Below are 10,368 nucleotides of genomic sequence, written 5' to 3' on the forward strand. Positions count from 1 at the left end.
TTATATTTCTTGCAATCCAGAAACCATTTTTTTTTTCTATTTCATTATAAGGCAAATGTTAAGTTGGGTACACGTTTTGATATAATTACACATCATGCTTAACTTGCCACTATCACGCGATTTACTAATTTATAGCCCTCACAAACTGTAAGCTAGAAATAAATAATCAGTTAAAAACTTCTATATTAAAATAAAAATTTGAATTTTTGGTTTGCCTCTTAGAACTATATTGTCTTTTCTTAATGTGAAGTACATTAATCATTATTATGGTATTATCACGATTACAATTATTATTTGTATTTTACACTAAAATAATTATGATTGATAATTGATTGATTCTTAAGTGTCAAATTTACGTTTGTTACCAATTGATTGTTGATACAAACTTTTATTAAAAGTATTGTGAATTTTTTTGCTATATTTTAAACATTCGAAAATTATTTCTAACATAGTGTAAAGGGACAGTGTTCAATATTCATTATAGTTAGTATCGAATTTCGCCAATACAAAGACTATATATATGTATATATATATATATGTCTATACCTCATGGTCCGGGAACTCATGGCCTTTACCCAAACAAATATTGTTTAACAAATACAAGAAACACCTTAAAAAGGTCAATAACAACAGACCTGAAATGTTAATGTGTAGAGCGACCAGCAGATAAAATTTAAAAAAAATGTATTTTTCTTTTGTTTTCAGTTGTATTTTCCGTTTTATTGTATTTATATTGTATTTCTCTCTCTACTGCATTATAAATGATATTGTAACATTTTAATAATTTGTACTAACATTCATGTATATAATATGCTTTTTACATGGTGTATATACAAATTACTAAAATATACGCCTGTTATGTAGGATTTACTACAGAGGAAAAAAATAATAAATATATATATACCCAATATTATTGGCTCAATAATCTTGGCCGTATCAGGTGAGCTACAATAATTGAATTTTATAAGATTTATCAAATATTTAAAAATAGTGTACGAATCGGGAAACAATTGAAGTGGTGAGTACGTTTTCATTTTTATTTAAATAATTTAACTCGTGTAGATTGTAAATTTGACATAGTGTAAAAATATGTTAGAATTTATTTGTTTTTTGAAAATATATATAAATTTTTAAACCATAATTATCAAACTAGAAGTATATCACATATTTTGCTATTTTATATTCGCGAAGGTTAATTCCCAAATTACAATCTATTCTATCTGTCGAAAATGTTACACGAATCTAGTTTTAAACTCCTCAGTTGTAAAAGAACTAACATAGCTCAATAATTGATATACTTTTAGTTTGATAATTATTTTTTAAAAAAATATATATCTATTTTTTCAAAGACAATTAACTTCTGAATTATTTTTCAACTAAATCATATCAGTGATAAGAATGGCGACATGGCGTTGGGTAAACGTTTGATAAAAAGATTCCTGTTTACCTCGATTTATGTTGTCATAATATTAATGGGATGTCGTTTATTAATGAAGCGTGAATATTGATAATTGATATCATGATTTATTGTAAAATGCATTTCTAAATTTATTGCATCGTTGAGAAACTTCTGAATCTCTGAACTCTGTTCCTCTATGACGATTGCGGAAAGAAAATAAGATAATCATATTTATGCGCATAATAAAAAGTAACCGTCTGACAATACTGTCAAATACTTGGGAAATTAAATGCAAAAGTTATGTAAGCCAAAAATGGAGTTTTGATATTCAACCTTTTAGAAGAAATTTTTCACTCAGTAATTCCCTAATTACTGAGTGAAAATTTTTTTTTTTGAAGAATATACTGAGTGTTTTTTTTTATACCATTTTTCCTTCAAAACAGCACATTTAAGACATGGCCAATTACCTACCACGTTTGCACAATCTTATGAATTTTTGCTGTGTCCTGTTTGTAAACCAACTAATTTAAGCAAGGCTCTATCCAATTTAGAGGGGCGCGAGTAGCTCCGGGGTAAGATACGTGGCTACCAACTCCAAGGACCCCAGTTTGAATCCGGCTGGAGAGAAAATTGTTTTCTGTTACACTGAAGCCGTAAGTAAAATCCTAGGGGTATTTATGATATTGTGTTAAATGTAAAATGTTTTATCATGTTAAATGTTATAAGTATAGCAATGTGAGCAGCCCTATTTAAAGTAATGTTAAATGCATAAGAGCTCCTTTCCTTCCAAATCTTGCCTAAAATAAGTGAAAAATAGAAGTGTAAAACTTTGGACAGTAAAACTACTGATTTTTTTTTTAAAGTTCAAAACACAAGACAAAAGAAAAAAAATCACGATCTACGAGTAATTAACCTAACACAACAAATAAAACGGTGACAAGCTCAGCTGGTCTGTTTCGTGACGTCATTCTTCATTTAACAGACCTAGGAACAGACTCTTAGCCATGTTACATAATTTTAACGTGGTAAAAGAAGGTAATATTTCTCCATTTAACATAAGTTTTTCCATTTAACGCGCTTTAACATGTTAAACTAAAGATCATGATACCCCTATTATACTCTCTTTAGTTCCAGGCTTTCTAGACCATCCCAAATCCAGAAATAGTCGGCTGTTTTTGATTGGTTCCTTTTGGCTTAAATTAGGTACCCTTAATTGGGTAAAAATCTGGCGGTCGAGCGTGATTCGGACCAAATCACGTTCTCTCACAATCGTTGGTCCAGTAACAGTACTTCCTAACAAAGTAATAAACATGATTAACAGATTTTAATTATTTTTTTTCTATTCAATTTAAATATAATGTAATAATTAATTTGAAGAAATAACTCACATAGAAAATCTTAACATAGTACTCCAAAGAGCCTATTTCAGATATGATTATTTCGAAATTTTATATTTAATTATCTCAAACAGGTTGGATTTTCATTATAAATTTGTATTAAAAATGTTTCTTAAAGAAAACAACGTTTACATTGACTAAATTTATTTACACTCTTTTCTGCTAATGATGGGGTTGAGATAGAAGCGCTGGGATCTACGGAACTCCTGCTGTTTCCTCCACAAGTGGGGGAAAAACCTCGGTTCAGATTTCCTCAGGCTGGATATAAATAGGAATGATTGTATTATTGTATTTACGATGATATTTTATTTCAAGTTTAATTTTGTTTTTAATTTATTTTTCTTCCATTTCATATTTTGTTATCATCTTATGTATATATTTGTATATATGGTGTGAATGAGCTCTATGATCGCTATTACCGTTGTATATAAATGTAAGATAGAATGTAATATTACACAAAAAAAAAAAAATACCCTTTTCCAATGTGTCCAGAAATTACCGTATTTCATAGACCTAAATGCGCACTGCAATTACCATATTTGTCTAAATTTTGTTCTGCAATTGTGTCCGATAAAATGAGGGATTGACTCTCGAAATCTAATTAATTTATATATATATTATTTGGGTCGGGCTAGGACAATTTGAGTTCTAGTATACTCGGGGCTTTTAAGCCACATTATTTTCACATACACTTTCCTGATAGGACCTTGTTTATATTAATATTATGTGATAAATTGTTAGCTTATTATATAATATATTTTGGGGTGAGAAAAATCAGTAAAAACATTTGTTCAGAATGGGCTGACCCCATTAATTCATTCAAAGCAGAAGGTTTGTTTAAATTGATAGTTGAGAACCAAAACGAAAGTTACATAGAATGAAAACAGAAGAATAGCTGGAGTAAATGGTATTTAGAATTAATAATATGTAATACCAACCTATTTGGGAAAATTTATGTTGAAACAAAAAAAATACACATGTATTAATTTCCAAGCTTCATTATAATATATTTAAAATATGATGCAATTCATCTACGCTTTACCAAATTTGTCGAAAGTTTTGTCGGTGGAAATAATTTTGAATGTTATGTCTATTCTTAACCTGTTGAATAAAAGAGGCGACATTTTGGATTGAGAACATACTAAGTTTTTTTTAGTAAGTTATATATATATAAATTTTGGACTTTCATTTAAAGATGTCTGATTTGCGTTATTGTCCCAGCGGTCCCAATGGATATTTTTGGTTACGTAAATGACAAAAAGAAAATTGGCATAGCGAAAGATGAAAAAAAAAACCGATCTCCTGTGACAAATATGAATGATACCTCGAAACTTATATTTAGCTGATATTCAGACGAGATACAGATGCAAAATTAAAATATGTAGGGATGGGAGAGGAAGATGTAGGAGCAATATATTCCTGCGTAGACATCCTCCATTGGGCCGGGGCCAAACAATAAATGATCGACCACCTTACTTTCTGCCTCAAGGTGTACATTAATTCTAGTCTCCGCGATGACACTGTTTTTGTTTATACACTCCCTGTATTTATTTTAAATCCTAATTTAGTGTTATATCCCCTGAGGCCACAGGCGCCTTCTGGGATCTGGGTAAACAGTTCTCTTTGAATAATTCCTTCTGATCCTGTGGAAGAAGCTTTATTTATTTTTGTTTTAACTTAAACACCATCCGTTAGTAAAACTAAGATTTTAGGGGGCCACAGACCCGTCATGCAACATTTCTATAAATATATTAAGGTAAACAGAGGATGTCAGTGGATATTAGAGCTTACATACAAGTTGCATAGATACTCATGAAATTATATTTATCCTTCGTCCTTAATATAGGTATGGAAAAAAAATCTTGGTTCTATTCTATTCTATTCGATATAACTATACAGTTTTTTAAGGATTTCCAAGGATGATACTGAACGATCTTAAGATTATACCTACTTTTCAAGTACTGTCAAGTGCACATCTACATTAATTTTCGAGTCAACTTGTGTCCCTATCGCTCACGGAAATCTTTCCACTCGTAACATTCGACGCGACGAAGGAGGAAACTATTGGTCGTAGTAGTGATATGACGTCAGAGGGGGCACGACCAACGATGACGTCACAGCCCCCACCTCCAACGAAGCGTATACATAGACCGTTGGCACTGCTCGCCTGGCAAGCCCTATTTAACGTCATCCCCGTAATGGGCGCAATTAAACAGGAATCAGATGGCTTTTAGCACCGCCATTACCATATATTAACATATCAGCTCAGTTCCTCTCCTTCATGTGTTTATCTCTCTGTTCTTTTTTTTCAGTTTCTTTTTAATTTTATTATACTGCGCCATCCCAAGTCGCGAGCGGTGCCAATGCGGATTAGTTCAAGTATTGTTTTGATATCGATTAGCATTTGAAAGATAACCATTGGCGCCTTGACACTAATAGTATCGATTTGTCTCATAATTAGCGGCTATAATTGAATGCCATAAACAGGAAATTCATAGCTCAACAACACAATGGATAATAATATTTTACTCGCTCAGTAACGATTTCAACTGGGTTATGGGAATTATGCTCTATATGAAGGCCCTTTTTTTTTTTTAAGTGTTTACGACTTTCGATCCCAATTAATTCATACTTGGTGTTTATCCTTTATTTGATCTAGTCTCTCTGGAATCGAAAAGAGTATTTTTAAAACCTTAGAATTCACTGTTTGATATAAAGGGGTTACCAGAGGTAGAGAAGTAAAAATAAATTTTAAATAAACCAGATATCAGAAAAGAAAAATATATAAACGAAATACTAAGTTAAAATATACTATTCTTATATTTAAAACAATTCTCAGGCCACTACTGATGTACGGCTGTGAAGTCTGGGGAGCAACATTCTTTACAAAAAGAAAAAACTACAATCTTTTCAAAATAAAGTCCTAAGAATCGCAGTTAATGCTCCTTGGTTCGTAAGAAATAGCCAATTACATCTCGAATTGCATATGGAGTCAATAGAGGATTATATCACAAAATGGTTCCTGAAGTTCCACTCCCAGTTGCCGACAGTTAAAGGAGCAGTGACATACAACCTGGGAAACCCAACCTCAACCCGAAGGCTGAAACCCAGACTGCTGCAGGACATTCTGTTATAAATTTTAATAAATATAAAATTAATTCATAGTCACACTAACTCAATTTTACTTTTTATTATTACTCATTTTATTTATCCATTATTATTTTTTTTTCTATTTTCTTCTCTCCTCCCTTTTTCAAATTAACTTTTCTTATTAGAGGGCAATTGTTTGTTTTATTTAAGTATACCAATACCATTATTTTTTGTTATTAATTTTACATTCCTCTTTTACTAAGAAGCATTACTCTTATCTATTTATTTTCTTTTTTTTCTTTTAATAACAACATTGTATATAGTTAGGGGTGTCTTTTGTACGAGACTATACCCCTCCCCCATAATCAACTGTTTAAAAAAGATATATATATAATATAACGGTTATATCAATCATGGGCCTTACAGGCTGGTATAAAATAAAATTTAAAAAATAAGGTAATGATGCCTTAATGCAACATGTAACTAGAGCAACTTTAAATGAGTTCCAAAACAGTATTTTATTTTCAGCGATCTGATACATTGGATTCAATAAATATCTCCTTTTCTAGTACATCTTTCATCTATTACTGAAAATTTTAAAAAAAATTAAAAACATATACATTAAATGAATTGAGCTCATTTGAAGTAATATTTTGCATTTAAATCTTTTTTTTTATACTGCTAGAGATGTTACGTACGTTAAAAAAAGTAGCATAGATAAGGATTTTATTGAAAAAATAATGTTCTTCTCAATATAATATCGTCTGGCTATTAAATCAATCTTGATTCTTTTTTATGATTTTCGTTGAAAAAGTAAAGTTGATACATTTCATTAAGGACGTCATAAGCTATCAATTCATGGCCCATACCTAATAATACAAGGTAAATTGAAAATGTTACTTTGAATCATAACAGTAGACTAAAGATCTTGAGAATGCAACGTCCAAAACAATGCCAAATTAATTAATCATTGTTTGTGTTTGTAATTTGTGCGGCAATTGAAAGAATACTAAAAAAAAAAAAAAAATATGCAGTTTGCCAACGGATTGCGTACCCATCTCTTCTTTGTTAACATCTGTGTTTACCTTTATACTTGTAAAAATATCAAATTATGCATTACAACACTCGTTACAACCATTACAACACTCGCTCGAAACAATGATTTGAACAGATGCATTAAAAATAATAATAATAAATTAATTTTTTTTTTTATGTATCTAAAGATTTATACCAATGTAATAAGAATTTATGAAATATATGTCAGATTCGTTTCTGTAAGATATTTAAACAATTTAATTTCTTAGAAAAAAATAAAATTAAGAAAAACAGATGAAATTGCATTAAAATATAATTATAATGCTTGAAAAAAACTACAATTGAGATGTGTATAATTTTAAAACAAAAAATAGTTCATATTTTCAGAAAGGAAATCGTGATTTACGGACGCTCTTGCATCTACTAGAGTGTTGTTGTTGTTGTTGCTTGTTGCTTAAAGGCGTAAAACCCTCTGGTCATCAACGCCTATGGGATGATAGAAGTAAAAAAAAATAATAATAATAAAATAAATCAATAAAATAAAAAATAGAAAAATTAAAAAAAAATAGATTAAAAAAAAAATTAAATAAAAAACATAAAAATCGAAGAGGAGTTATAATTTATAAAGAAGGCGATGTGCTCCCAAAAATTCAAACACTCGTTCAATTCTAGCCTCCTCATCTGCGAGAGCTTCGGATAAATTTGGGGTCAGTCCTATCCTGTTTATTGTTGGCAAATAGTGAGTACACTCTTCGAAAATATGTCTAATCGTAAGAATGGACTGACAATATTTGCACGTTAGAGGTGGCAGTTTTCTGATCAGGTGAGAGTGCCATAATTAAGTACCTGATTTCAGGGCGCAAATTCAGCCAAGAAATAAATAAGGCGGTTGGAGCATAATGATCTACACAGTCCCTCAAGGATATCAAAAGGCTGAGAAGATGTCTATAATATTTGTCCCCTAATTAAAGCCTTAAATAAGCCTTTGAAGCACTAATTAATTCATAATAATAATGATTGTAGTATGTTTTTATTTCACCATAAAAAGGATCAAAGTAGTTCTCTTATTAAGAAGGTTGCAAATCTCTTTTTTTTTCCACAGAAAATATTGAATTCTGCTATATGTGGGAAATATAAAATATTTTCGTATTTATAATTGTTGAAATATATTGAATAATAAATTGTGATATGTGAGTATGTAATCGTTCATTTCAATTACATTTTTTAATGATTTAAATGAAATAATTGTATTACACTTCTTTCATTACCTAATGAAAACCCAAAACTTATTAATACGGTCAAGTTTCTGGAAACTTATGAACAGAATCTTAAACATGTATAAAATTGTGTTGTTATTAATTACTGAGATATCCAATTACATAATATTGTGTGTGATCCTTCACAAATTTTCTTATAAATATGGACTGAAAACTAAACATATACAAAGAAAATAATTCCAAAAAAATGTATGGAACGAGGTATTTAATTTTTTTAACTTTTCAATTTAAATTGCTATGGTAATTTGCTAAACCTTTAGACCTAACCTTCCAAACTTACGAATTTTTATTTATTTATTTATTGAATATTATTTATTTAGACTTCGTAGTAAGCGGGGTATCTCCTGATTTATAGAGGTAATTGCAGTATTAGTACCTTTTTTTTTTTTAAATAATTACATGTGAAATTCTTTTCTCTTTCGATCCACCGTGTTGGCTTGTATTATAGGATTTCTCTATTTATAGTACTTTCTTAAGAATAGCCTACATCCACTCTTCCCCCTCCCTTCCCCCCCCCGTTACAAGACATTAATGAAAACGTACTCCTGTGCATTTAGAGACCCTGCCCACATGTTTACACAAACAGGACAACGCCTAATTATAAATGACGAGCAACCTTGAACTATACTTTGCCAGAAATGTTACTATAAAAAGACCAGAAAACAAATATGAATCTCATTAGACGCAGAAAAAATTAGAAGAATTCACGCAAGCCATTCTAAAAATTCGAGCATTTAAAAAACGAAACAAATGTTTTTATTAAATTGTGTGGTTACCATCTATCGCGTTTCATTAAAGCATTAATTAGACTGAAAACTAAATGAAACCGACCTAACTTACCTTCAATTTTAATCGTACAGTATTCTCTTAATAATTTTTAATAAAATATAAGTTTTATTAATGATTTTAATTCAGTTAATTAAAACCCATATTGAGTAAAACGTTGCAATTTTACTTTAATGTAATGTCAATTAAGTACTTAGGTTCGAAAAAATCTTTTAAAACTGAAACAAAAATTCATTCTAGAGGCATCTTGAACTATATTAATTTATAATTTCTATTATAATCTCAAACGAAATTATATGTTGGCATCCTTAAAAACTATTGTGAATACAAGATAACTCTTTAATGATATGCATTAATTTATTTTTAATTTAAATAGTTTAAGCACCGTATCATTGTTTTCCGAAATGTCAAAGCTTAAGCTCTACGGTAATCATAATTTGCTTATATAGTATATTCATATACACAATATTCATATTAAAAATAAAACAATATAAGGATAAACTTTAATTGTAAATTTAGTTTAATTACCACGTAGTTACTTCATTTCAATTTGTTTCTTGAATAAAACTAAATGAATAAATAGTTGAAAAGGATCCAAGACCCGTGTGGGCAATGATTCTTTTATTCAAAACAGCTCTCATTGCAGCAAGTTCCTTTGTGTTTATTTATTTAAATATGCTTCAGGTGCTTTGGTATCTCGTTGGTATGATTTTAATGAAGAACGATTTTCTTTCAGGATTACTGATTATTTACTAAGTTTGACTAGGGTTAAGCTTCCGGGCTTTTGAGTAATCATCGAACACTATTTGTTTCTCACAATTATCTTCAAGACATACTATTTTATAAGGGTTTTTGAGATAAGAAATTGTTTATTCATTTTTTTTTCAAGGGTATAGTATGAATATATGAATTGATAAAAAGATTTCAAAAGCAGTTGGGTTTGGTCGTTCTCTTCGGTTCTGCTGCTAGAACCATTGAAGTATGTACTGCTCTACAGTGTCCGCCTTTCTGATGAAAGAGATTGGCATAAACCCAAGTAGTCTCCTGTCGTAGCTACTTGGAATAGCGGGCAGAGTAGACTGTCAGAGATCCCTATCTTGTCTTGCTCTTGTTGAATCTAGTCAATACAAGCTTTTCATTTCTCAGCAGTCCCTGGCTCCTTTGCTCTTTTCCATTGGTTTCTGACAGTCGTCAGTATGAATTCCCAAAATATACATACTGTAATCCGTAGAGACGCACATGTTCATTAAATAATTTCGCGATCTAATAAAATTAAAAAAAAAAAAAAACGATGTTCCAATCTATACAGCAGACATCCCAACCAATCCTAACACTTATACCGATGACACATGTGTGCTCGCTGTTAATAATAACCCTTTAATTG

General features: G+C 30.2%; 1 protein-coding gene across 1 annotated transcript in view; it reads left to right on the forward strand.

The window, feature by feature from the left end:
* sog (short gastrulation) overlaps positions 1–10,368 on the forward strand; it is a 141,597-nt gene that overhangs the window by 44,302 nt on the left and 86,927 nt on the right. The gene's annotated exons all lie outside the window — the stretch shown is intronic.

The sequence above is a fragment of the Halyomorpha halys genome, unplaced genomic scaffold, assembly GCF_000696795.3.
Source record: "Halyomorpha halys isolate HHAL.00 unplaced genomic scaffold, Hhal_1.1 Scaffold95.1, whole genome shotgun sequence".
NCBI classification, from domain to species: Eukaryota; Metazoa; Arthropoda; class Insecta; order Hemiptera; family Pentatomidae; genus Halyomorpha; species Halyomorpha halys.